Below are 11,724 nucleotides of genomic sequence, written 5' to 3'. Positions count from 1 at the left end.
TGCGCAGGCGTGACAGTCGCATACACAAGCGAGTAGTGTATAATACCTTTCTCTTTCTCCCTCTTTCTTTTCGTTCTCTCATCCATTCTCTTTCTATTTTACGTAATTTATTATTTCCTAAAATACTGAATTTCCTAAATACTTTCCTATACTTAAATAAAAACTAATCAGCAAAATTTAAGAGAAAAATCAAGAAAACCTATATAATATTGAGCACGTTTTTTTTTTTGCAAATTGTGTCGATTCTTTAGCCGAAGGAACTTCGTTCCTACCTGGTGTCCCACGACACCACATCTTTCATTTTTCATAGAATTAGTGATTACCACAAGCAATGGCAGTCAAGTAACTTTTTCAAATTAATTTCTGAACCGATTATCTTTTGTTTAGTCTATTGACGAAATTTAATATTATTTAAAGGTGTTATTAAATATTCATTTTTCTTCTTCAAAAATTTCAATGACAGAACAAAGAGAGAACGTAATACATAAAATGAATGTAAATCTTATATTGTAGTGATTATGATTGAATTTTCATTATGGGGCGAACAATAGTAAACATAAAAGCAACAAAAATGTACGGAGTGATTTCTACAAAAATTAACAAAGGTGATTTTTCATTCATGTCAGAATTCGTATTTGACTCTCTATTGTTATTCAAATTCAAATTCGCTTTCGTAAAATGTCATAGATCACGTTTTAAAAGACCGAGGCGCCGAGGTGGCGTATGGGAAATATGTAGAGGTCAGATTAAATTTAAAACTTTCCAATTTGTAAGATTTTTCTTTGGGTTAAGCCTTACATATTAAACAGGCACTGTTTCGGTTTTTTTTTTCTTTTGCATGCTTATTCTGAACGAGGTCACGGGTCATCTGGTGATGAGTTAACCTTACCTTACAATGCGAGTGAAGCTACCCACCTTAAGGCATAAGTTCGAAGTCCCAGTATACTGTAAAACGGTAGCCCCACTCTTCAAACATTGGTGCTCACACTTCATACACTCACACATGCTCTTTACTGGGGATAGGACGTCTTGTGAGTCCGCACGGGTAGGTACCACCCTGTCTATTTCTGTCGTGAAGCAGTAATGCCTTTCTGTTTGAAGAGTGAGGCAGCCGTTGTATTGCACTGAGACCTTAGAATAAACCTTAGAATATAGCTCGTGCACCCACATCTATCTTCTTCTTCTTCTATATATATAAAAATGAATTGCTGTTCGTTAGTCTCGCTAAGCCTCGAGAACGGCAGGACCGATTTGGCTAATTTTGGTCTTGAATTATTTTTGGAAGTCCAGAGAAGGTTTAAAAGACAAGAATTAGGTTTTAAAGAAGGATAAATATGAAAATGATCGGAATTAAATAAAAATAACATCTTCGTTTTTTCTTTGATGTGTCCCCCCCTGTCGGACGGATTCGTTTTGTTTGTTTCAAGTTTATTTTATACAAAAGTTTAGGTCTTTTATTTATCGATTGAGGCACTATGAAGTCTGCCGGGTCAGCTAATATGCAATAAAAATAAAAACAGCAGAGAATAACTTCGCGGTAAAAATGAGCGGCATGATGCGTGCCAACTTACAATTTATTAAACACTCCTATTCCGTTTCTATGGTCACGATGGAACTACTTTGACTGATGGGTAATGAATGAACTGATAAATAACTCACCATTGCAGCAGGTCAAACAAATAACAAACAGAATGCAGAAATACATTTTAACTATCAATTTTATTAAGAATCGATCACGCGTCGGACTTGCGTTTTGAAATATGATTGTGTGTCAAATCTTTTATAGTGATTTTGTGAGGACTCTTTAGACAGACTTTGAGTGCATCGTAACGATAGGGTACACTTGAGATGAACGAACCAGACTGCAAAGACTCTTTCTATTCAAATAAATTCACAGTTGAATAACTTGTTAGTATAAGTTGATCTTGTCGGACCATTGCGAGGGAAATCATTTTTCTATATAGTCAAAACATCACGGGTCATTTTTTATAAAAAGTTGTGATATTTCTTTTATCACCTTTTTACTCTTGAGTTGTTAGGTTTCCTTTGGAGGCGCTCGGGTAGCTGTTAGCAAATCCCACCCCTCCAGGCTGAGCCCTTGCTCGCCACCAGTAATCTTTCAATCATAAAACAAAACCTTTAAAATTGAAGTGGCGTAATCCAAAATTCTTGTTTTTGGTAGACGCCAAAAATGTAATTGATTTTTGTTTTGTTTTGCTGTTTTAATACATTAAGGTATGCATGCGGTTGATTTAAATTAAGTAGAGGTACGCTTGTCCTTTCTGGAGTAAAATAGACTGTTTAATTTCATAAATTGATAGAATACACGCTTATAAAAGCCATCCGTAGTACGTAAACTCATTTTCGTAAAATTTTATAATATGTTAAGGCGCTTCAATTCTAAAGGTGCGTATGTTGAAAATTTAACGAGATTCAAGCATCTGTCAAATATTTTGTGTTATAGCTACCTATAGTATTATAGCTATATTAAGTAAAGCATAAAACAGGAGTGCATGCGGCAGAGATGCGAATGTTGAGATGGATGTGTGGAGTGACAAAAATGGACAAGATAAAGAATGAGTATATCAGAGGAAGTGTGAAAGTGGATCCGGTAAGCAACAAATTAAGGAGCGAACGGTTAGGGTGGTATGGACATGTAGTGCGTAGAGAGAAGATGCATGTGATTAGGAGATGTATGGAAATGGTAGTGCAAGGTAGAGGGGGAAGAGGTCGACCGAAGAAGACGTGGATGGAGTGTGTGAATGACGATATGAGAGAGAGAGAGAGGAGTGAGTGTTGAGATGACGGCTGATAGAAGAGAATGGAAGAGAAAAATTAGCTGTGCCGACCCCACCTAGTGGGATAAGGTGGGGAAAAAGAAGAAGAAGTATTATAGCTACCGCGCCATTCTCGGTAACCAATCCAATCGGTTAATAGGTTGCTAAGACAACTTCTCTGAAAATATATTTTTACTCTTTGGATACATATTATTATCATAATAACAAAATTACAGTAAAATTATGTTTTCAATTACCTACCTGATTGCTGATACCTAACCTACCTGTTGATAGGACACATTGTGACAATACTCTAAATAAATTTGAATCAAATTTCGTCTTTAGTGTCTTTAGTCAAGTATTGTATTTCCTTGTGCGTAATGTTGTATTGTGCTTAAATGTAATGCTGACTCTGTCTTTTAAAAAAAAGGCGAAAAAGTAAAAACTTACTCGGAATTTTCATGTCGGATGAAATGAAATTTTTTTTTTGTTGAATTGGTTTTCACTTGTAATAAAAAAAACCTACAGAATTGCTTTAGGTGTAATAGTCAAAAGCTTTGTTATAAAACATTATAAAGTGCCGTAAAGGGTAATGACTTTTTTTAAATGAATTCCGGTAATAAAGCGACCTACAGAGTTCCTAAAGAATAATTCACAACTCTACAAAATAAATTTGTTCTTTATCCTAACGTTTGTACTAGGTTTTTCCGGTTAATTATTCACAAAAACGAAAATAAAATACCTTTTTTTGGTATGAAGTTTGCTTTTGTGATAGTTATAGTAATAATACTCATTTTTCAATTTATTTATAAATTTTAATTAATTTTAATACTTTCAAAAAAACCGCGCTATGAGAGTGGGGTTTTTATAGGTACGTTTACACGGTGCCACTAGATAGCACTCGAGTCATAAACAACAATCAGGTGTTTTGTACAAGGCCAGAAAAACTTAAAATGTCACGAAAGTGTAAATACGATGCTGATGCATTTTGTTTCATATGCGGTCAATTTATTAAAGTTCAAAAGCAAGCAAACTGTTTCATGGCATGTATTTTTTTTCCGTCTAATTACGATCTAAAATATCGAAATTTTATGCTTTGCAATCAAAGTCAAATTTGGTGTTGACCCGTGTAATGATTCTTCGTATAATTAGATACAAAACAGCTTATGTTACATAGTTATTTTAAAATTATCTGCACAAGAAGCATCGTTACAGAATTCAAATAATAATCTAAAGAGAATTAGTAGTTAGAGCGAATCTTTGTTAAACTAAAATTATAATTCAATCACTTTATCTGTGGAATGTCTAAATCTTAAATGTACAAATTAAATTGTACTACTAACCAATTATTCAGTTTTATTGGATTGATAGATGGATGAGCTTACGACCTACCTGGTGTTAAGTGGTTACCGCAGTCCATAAACATCAACAAGGTCAATACAGCCACCCAACTTGAGATATGGGTTCTAAGGTCTGAGTTTTCAAATCGAAACGCATTACTGCTTCACGGCACAAATAACTCCATTCAGAGCAAATGACGTCATATTGTGTGGTTAGTAGTTTTCTTTTAGTGGTTTATTAAATGGTTCCTCGCCTTTCAGTCGATAATCCTCAATGTTGAGGGTCGTGTCTACCCCGAGTAACTCTCTCCTTTACTATTATAATATATAATTAAATGGTTAGCTATTGTTTAATTTGGCATCGCGCGACATCACACATGATGAAGTTGCTTTCCTAATTTTGTGAGCTTAGCGCAGCGGCTTGAAAAATTAAGAGCCTTATTCTATTCCCTAAACTAACACTAACCATATTGCTTCGCAGAATCTACCTACCACCAAATCGGAAACGTGACCCACTGAGGAGATTCGGCGAGAAACTCTGTGTGTGTTTGTGGGTTAATTTACTCGCTAAGCTATTCGTCGCAAGCAACGGAGGATCTCGTCATCGCTGATATAGGTAATGTTGTTCGTTCTTTAACACCATAATAAGTAACAATTCACGTAAATGAAATTAGAAGCCCGCTCCAGCGCATGATGATACCAATTTTTGACACCTTGTGGTCAACTGTGCTTCTTCCATTACCGAAATAGAAATAAGGTTGCATTTGTTTCTAAAGTTCATTTTAGTAAGAATTACAAAATTCAACTGTGTTTTGATGATGATAATTGCAATAAGAGAAATCGATAAGATAACGTTGTTTCACTAGTCTACTACGTCTAAATTCAGTTAGTGTGTCAAGTGAGCATGTATAATGGTACTTATAACGAGCCTTGCATGAATAGAGTGGATGCTCTTGATCTATTTTAATAATCTTGTTCTTGTAACTAACTCGTAACTAACTTGAGACCTTAGAACTTATATCTCGAGGTGGGTGGCGCATTTACGTTGTGGATGTCTATGGGCTCCAGTAACCACTTAACACCAGGTGGGCTGTGAGCTCGTCCACCCATCTAAGCAATAAAAAAAAAAAAAAACTTGACTTATTAATAATTTTATCAAATTACAATTTACCTTGCGAGCACATTCGGTATAACACGATCGCCTAGTAGGTCGTAGGTCGAAGGTGGCCCTGGCTACGGGTCCACGTTCGATTCTTGGTGTCCTTGGTTCGAACGATAGCCACTAGCACTCATAACATTCGTACTGGTGGTAGGACCTCTTGTGACTCCGCGCGGGTGGGTACCACCACCCCGCCTATTTCTGCCGTGAAGCAGTAATGCGTTTCGGTTTGAAGGGTGGGGCAGCCGTTGTAACTTTACTCGAGACCTTAGACCTCATATCTCAAGGTGGGTGGCGCATTTACGTTGTGGATGTCTATGGGCTCCAGTAACCACTTAACACCAGGTGGGCTGTGAGCTCGTCCACCTATCTAAGCAAAAAATATATAAAAATAACACAGTAGATAATCCTAACTTGGGGACCGTTGAATGTGGAAGATTCGGTAGTAAATAAAACTGAACAATAATATTGCGCATTAGACTTAGCCAGATTTACGGAGAAATTCCTTTCAGTACAACAAGCCAGGCCCGAAAACTCTGAAATATTTGTGTTACGTTGCGAAGCAGGGATGGATTGAGTCGGATTTTCTCAGCGGGAAAGAGATTCCGAACCGTGGTCGAATTCCTAGCACTGTAACTATCAGGCATATTTAGGCACGTGTATTTCCCTCTTTTTTTATTGTAATAATTTTTTTTTCGCCATTTGGAAAACTATAATTTCCGTGGTCACGACAGGTGTCTGAGCCGTTATTCGTCGACATTTTTCTATTATGCTAACTACCGTATTATTTCTATACAAAAAAGGCTATTACGTCTAATTTCTAAAAAGTCTAAGTTCAAAGTCTAGTTTCTTTTTTTAAATAATAATGGCTAAATAAAAAATGAGAGGTTAAACCGTAAAATTATATTTAATTATGGCTGTCACTCGCGAAGATCAACGAAAATACTAACTACTAAATTTTATGGCGCTGGAATACTTCTCATGAATCAAAAAGTAAGCTACAATCTTTTTTTTTTATTGCTTTTATAAGTGCACGCGCTCACAGTCCACCTGGTGTTAAGTGGTTACTGGAGCCCATAGACATCTACAACGTAAATGCGCCACCCACCTTGAGATATAAGTTCTAAGATCTCAGTATATTTACAACGGCTGCCCTACTTTTCATATCGAAACGCATTACTGCTTCACGGCAGAAATAGGCAGGGCGGTGGTACCTACCCGCGCGGACTCACAAGAGGTCCTACCACCAGTAATTACGCAAATTATAATTTTGCGGGTTTTGATTTTTATTACACGATGTTATTTCTTCACCGTGGAAGTCAATCGTGAACATTTGTTGAGTACGTATTTTTCTAACGAAACCACCATACCCGCCTGGGATTCGAACATCGGTGCATCGCTCACCACGAATGCACCGGACGTCTTATCCTTTAGGCCACGACGACTTCATATATAAATGTTAATGTAGTTAATTAACTATTAGGCATGTTTTGCAACTGATCAATATTGTAAATTTAAAAACAGTATTCACTTCTTAATACGACAAACAAACTAAACTATAGCTGATGAGTGATATACCTATAATCAAAAGTCGTTAAGCTCGATTCTCTAACAAACAGTAAAGTCGAAACAATAAATGGAACTATTTAGTAAACAGACCACATCCTCATAGCGCTCTGATTCTGCTAGGAAAAGCCACATTGTAAATTCTCTCGGTAAATGCTTTTGCAACTTATTTATTTAACCAGGGCAGAATTCAGAATTTCTAATCAAATGTATCTGGAGTTTTATCCGACAGTGAGTCTGAGAATTAATTTTAGTATGTCATTGGAGCCATAATGACCCGGTATACTTGTGACAAGCGTTATCAAGCGTTTCACTGGTGGTAGTACCTCTTGTGAGTCCGCACGGGTGGGTACCACCGCCCCGCCTATTTCTGCCATGAAGCAGTATTTCGTTTCGGCTTGAAGGGTAGGGCAGCCGATGTAACTGTACTGAGACCTTAGGGCTTATATCTCAAGGTGGGTGGCGCATTTACGTTGTAGATGTCTATGGGCTTCAGTAGCCACTTAACACCAAGTGGGCTGTGAGTTCGTCCACCCATCTAAGCAAGAAAAAAAAAGTGTTTGTGCCAATGATCATATTATGAACAACGCAGACAAGAACATTTTTTTCTTAAGAAATTTATAGTTATTACATAAAGCAACAAAATAGGGCACATTAAGTCCGCACTGGTAGGTACCGCCGCTTGCTATCGGTTTGATCAGTGAGTTGGCCGTTGTACAGTAAAAATTGAGTCTTCGATCTCATCTCTCAGGGCTAGGACATGTCTTGATGTCTATGGGCCCGTCGGTCGAGAGCACGTCCACACAACTAGCGCATTCAAACAAAGGTATTCTAATCTGCAATAAACACACAGCAGCAGTTTGTTTGGATGGTATTGGATTGCAATCCTGATTAACTTTGTTGTATACTTTCCGTTTGATCTATATTACTTAAGACTAGCCACATAGCTCTCAGTACTCTCACATAGCTCTCGACCATCAGTAATTCAAACTGAAATTCACATTAGTTTTACAGCAAGGATAATCCGTAGCATGGAACTTTTATATTTGCAAAGTTCACTTCAATATTCTCATTGTATCGGAATAGATAGGTTACTTAGTTTATTTTTGTTAAAATATATTCGGTTCTTGTTTTTTTTCTTGAGAAACCCTGTTTCACTTACGTATTTAGGGGATAGGAGATTTGACCTCACCAGCCCCCCCTGTGGAGCACTTTGTCAATGATACGTGAGTCCCTCGAGTCCGTATCTGAGTTAATAGTTGCCCGCGACGGTCCTTGCGATGGCGTGTTATTTTTCTGAACATCGCTTAACAAGGTTTTGCACTCAGCTGTATTGCGTGCGAGGGCGCCTGGGAAAATGTTTCATGAACTCAAGAGCAGAACGTCAGAGCTGTAGTCGTGTTTTATAATTGTTTCTAAATCCAATATATCCGAGGCGAACTAATACATAACATTAAAGACCTTTCATATAGGCTCTCTTTGATGAAACACGCTTATCTATATAGTCTCTTATACTTGTTTTTTATATCTCAATTAGTTTGTATAAGTCTTTTACATGTAAACTTTTTTCATCTTTCTTTTTTTGGCAATGTCATCTCTCATTTTTTCTTTTTTTTACTTTCTCTAAATAGGTTACAATCTTTCTATCTGGATGTAGTTGTGGCCTTTTTAGTTACTACCATATCTAAACTAATATATAAATCTACAGTGGTTTCTACGGATGTTCCGTTATAACTACTGAACCATGCATCCGATTGACTTGAAACTTGGTATCCATGTAGAAAATACATGTACTTAATGGATAGGCTAATATTTATATGAGTGTTGAATTCCCTACACCAGTTGCGGGGGCGTTAATGATGAGAACCTTTGTGGGGGTGAGATATTATGATAATGTTAATTTTAAATGCCCAGCGAAGCGGTCGGGTACAGCCAGTTATATATATAATTTGATACTTGTCAAATAAAGCAGTAGTGCCAATTGCCTGTGTCATATAGTATTTTTTTCGATATTCGAAAGTCTTAGTTAAAACTATTGTTTGGATTCAGCATCTGGCTGACGATGCTGTCGTCCTTAATCATGAAAACTGTGCAGCAATCGAAACCTCGGTAACAATAAAATGAAAATAACAATGTGACATTAAAATAGTTATAGTACTTGTAATTATGTATGAACATTACATACATAGATCTAAAACAGAGCTGCATTTGCAATTATTACGGGTAATTTCGATCAGTGGAAATGTTTTTCCGTAACCCAAATAATCTGCTACGATTTTTGAAAAAAAGAAAAGGTCTCCAGTAATTGTGATAAACAAGGAAATTTTTAGCAACAACTTAACAGCTAGAGAAGGTTATTCATCATTGCGGAACATTATTTCATCGGGTCTGCAGTGACACTAGGTTAATTAAGACGTGCTCAGAAAGTAAATCCTTTAAGTTCAGTAGTTTCAGAGGCGTTTCCCTCCATTAATTAGGCTCGTATTTTGATCTTGTTTACTTCAAGATTCATGGGCTAATAAAATAGTTTGTTATCACAAAAAGAATGTGATGCTATTTACATTTTTTTATTCATCACGTATTTTAATTTTAATGTTGAATCTATGGTCAAGGTTGAATTCGTTAGCTTCTTGATATATACTTTGTGTTTACAAAAGCAATAAACGAAGTGTATGTACAATGAATAGATGAATATAATTATGAATGACTAGCGACCCGCCCTCGCTTCGCTTCGGAAACACTAAAACACACAAGAAACCAAAAAAAAAAAAAAAAAAAAGTAGCCTATGTTCATCAGGGACAATGTCGGCTTCTAATGGAAAAATAATTTTTCAAATCGGTCCAGTAGTTTCGAAGCCTATTCGAAACAAACAAACAAACAAATCTTTCCTCTTTATAATATTATATTACTAGCGACCCGCCCTCGCTTCGCTTCGGACACATTAAAACACACATGAAACCAAAAAAATAAAATATTTTTTTTTTTTTTAAAAGTACCCTATGTTCATCAGGGACAATGTCGGCTTCTAATGGAAAAAGAATTTTTCAAATCGGTCCAGTAGTTTCGGAGCCTATTCGAAACAAACAAACAAACAAATCTTTCCTCTTTATAATATTAGTATAGATCACAGCTGCACATTTTTTATTTTATATTGCTGTAGACGATTGATCTGTGTCACGATCCATCTAGTGGTATGTGGTTACTGGACTCAAATTACAATTCTCAAATAATAAGACATACAATTGTGTAGTACCAGTAGTTACCAGTACAGACCCTTTTGTTACTGGTGGTAGGACCTCTTATGAATCCGCACGGGTAGATACCACCACCCTGCCTATTTCTGCCATGAAGTAGTAATGCGTTTCGGTTTGAAGGGTGGGGCAGCCGTTGTAACTATACTTTGTCTCAAGGTGTGTGTCGCATTTATTTTTTTGATGCCTATGGGCTCCAGTAACCACATAATACCAGGTGGGCTGTGAGCTCGTCCACTGTAATATTCTGTCCTGATGTATAACAACCCGCAAAATTAGAATTTGCGTAATTACTGGTGGTAAGGTTTTGTGAGTCCGCGCGGGTGGGTACCACCACCCTGTCTATTTCTGCCGTGAAGCAGTAATGCGTTTTGGTTTGAAGGGTGGGGCAGCCGTTGTAACTAAACTTGAGACCTTATAACTTATATCTCAAGGTGGGTGGCGCATTTACGTTGTGGATGTCCTTGGGCTCCAGTAATCACTCATCGTGAGGACGAACCTCATGGATGGAGAAGGTCACGATCCTCAGAAACGATGAGTACGAACGAAGTAGACTATTAAATCAGAAAGCCTTTAATAATTTCACCGAGCTTGCCCAGTGCAATGGAAAATTAACTGAAATTATACTTTGTTAGTATTTCTAGAATTGCAGACATAAATAAAACCACTGCTATAGTTGCCACTAAATACAAACACTATGATGTAATCTCATTCGAGAATTCACTAAGCTAGAATGTTATTGACTAGTGATTTTACTCATCATCTTAGGTCTTACAGCCCGGGGGTGGGCCATAGCCCGGTCCAGTATGCTGGTATGCTCCATTCGAACTACATGTCCAGCCCATCGTAGGCCTCCAATTTTTATAGTTTTTATTAATGATTTTACTAGAGGCTTTAATTCTCATCGGAACAACTTCGTGAAACGTATTTCTGTGGATTTTAAAAAAAATGAAGCTATATTATTGAATGAGATATGAAACAAAAAACCGGCTCCAGTATAAATACAGCGGGCTTTTTCCTAAGCTAAGAAATAAAACAAATGTTTACCCAGTGTGATTGCTTAAACGTATCCATCTCTAAAACCCTTGCTAACATTCCAGTTATATAAAATATACAGTGGTACCTCAGTATACGGGTGCCCTAATAATAGGTTGGGGAAAAAGTTTCTTCGCATTTTTTATAATAAGAAAATTCACAACATTTTTAAATATAGTTTATTTACATTTAACTAAAGTATGTAGGTACCATTTTGTTCGATAACTTTTTGCTATCTTGTAGGTGGAGACATGATCCCAATGCTATAGAAATTTTGGGGCTTCTGATCAAAATACCGCGACAATTGGTTTTGGCAGTCTTCTCGTGATGTTAACCTGATACTGCCTAAAGAACTCTGAAGAGACAGTTTTGACATACGAGCCGTAGAGCGAGCGATATTTTGCTTTGAGATGAGAGCAAACTTTGAGATACGAGGAATTGCACACTACACCTAAGAATCTAACATATTTTCCCACCTCAGATTAGACCTCGGTCTGTGTACCTGTTTCCTTCATTTTCGAAGCATCTTCGATAAGTTGAGTTCGCGTTTTTTGCTTTTTATATAATACATTTACAAGACATTATCACATTTATT

This window comes from Bombyx mandarina, chromosome 15, assembly GCF_030267445.1.
Source record: "Bombyx mandarina strain Sakado chromosome 15, ASM3026744v2".
Lineage (NCBI taxonomy): Eukaryota > Metazoa > Arthropoda > Insecta > Lepidoptera > Bombycidae > Bombyx > Bombyx mandarina.
The sequence above is the reverse complement of the archived record's forward strand: the minus strand, read 5'-3'. Positions refer to the sequence as shown.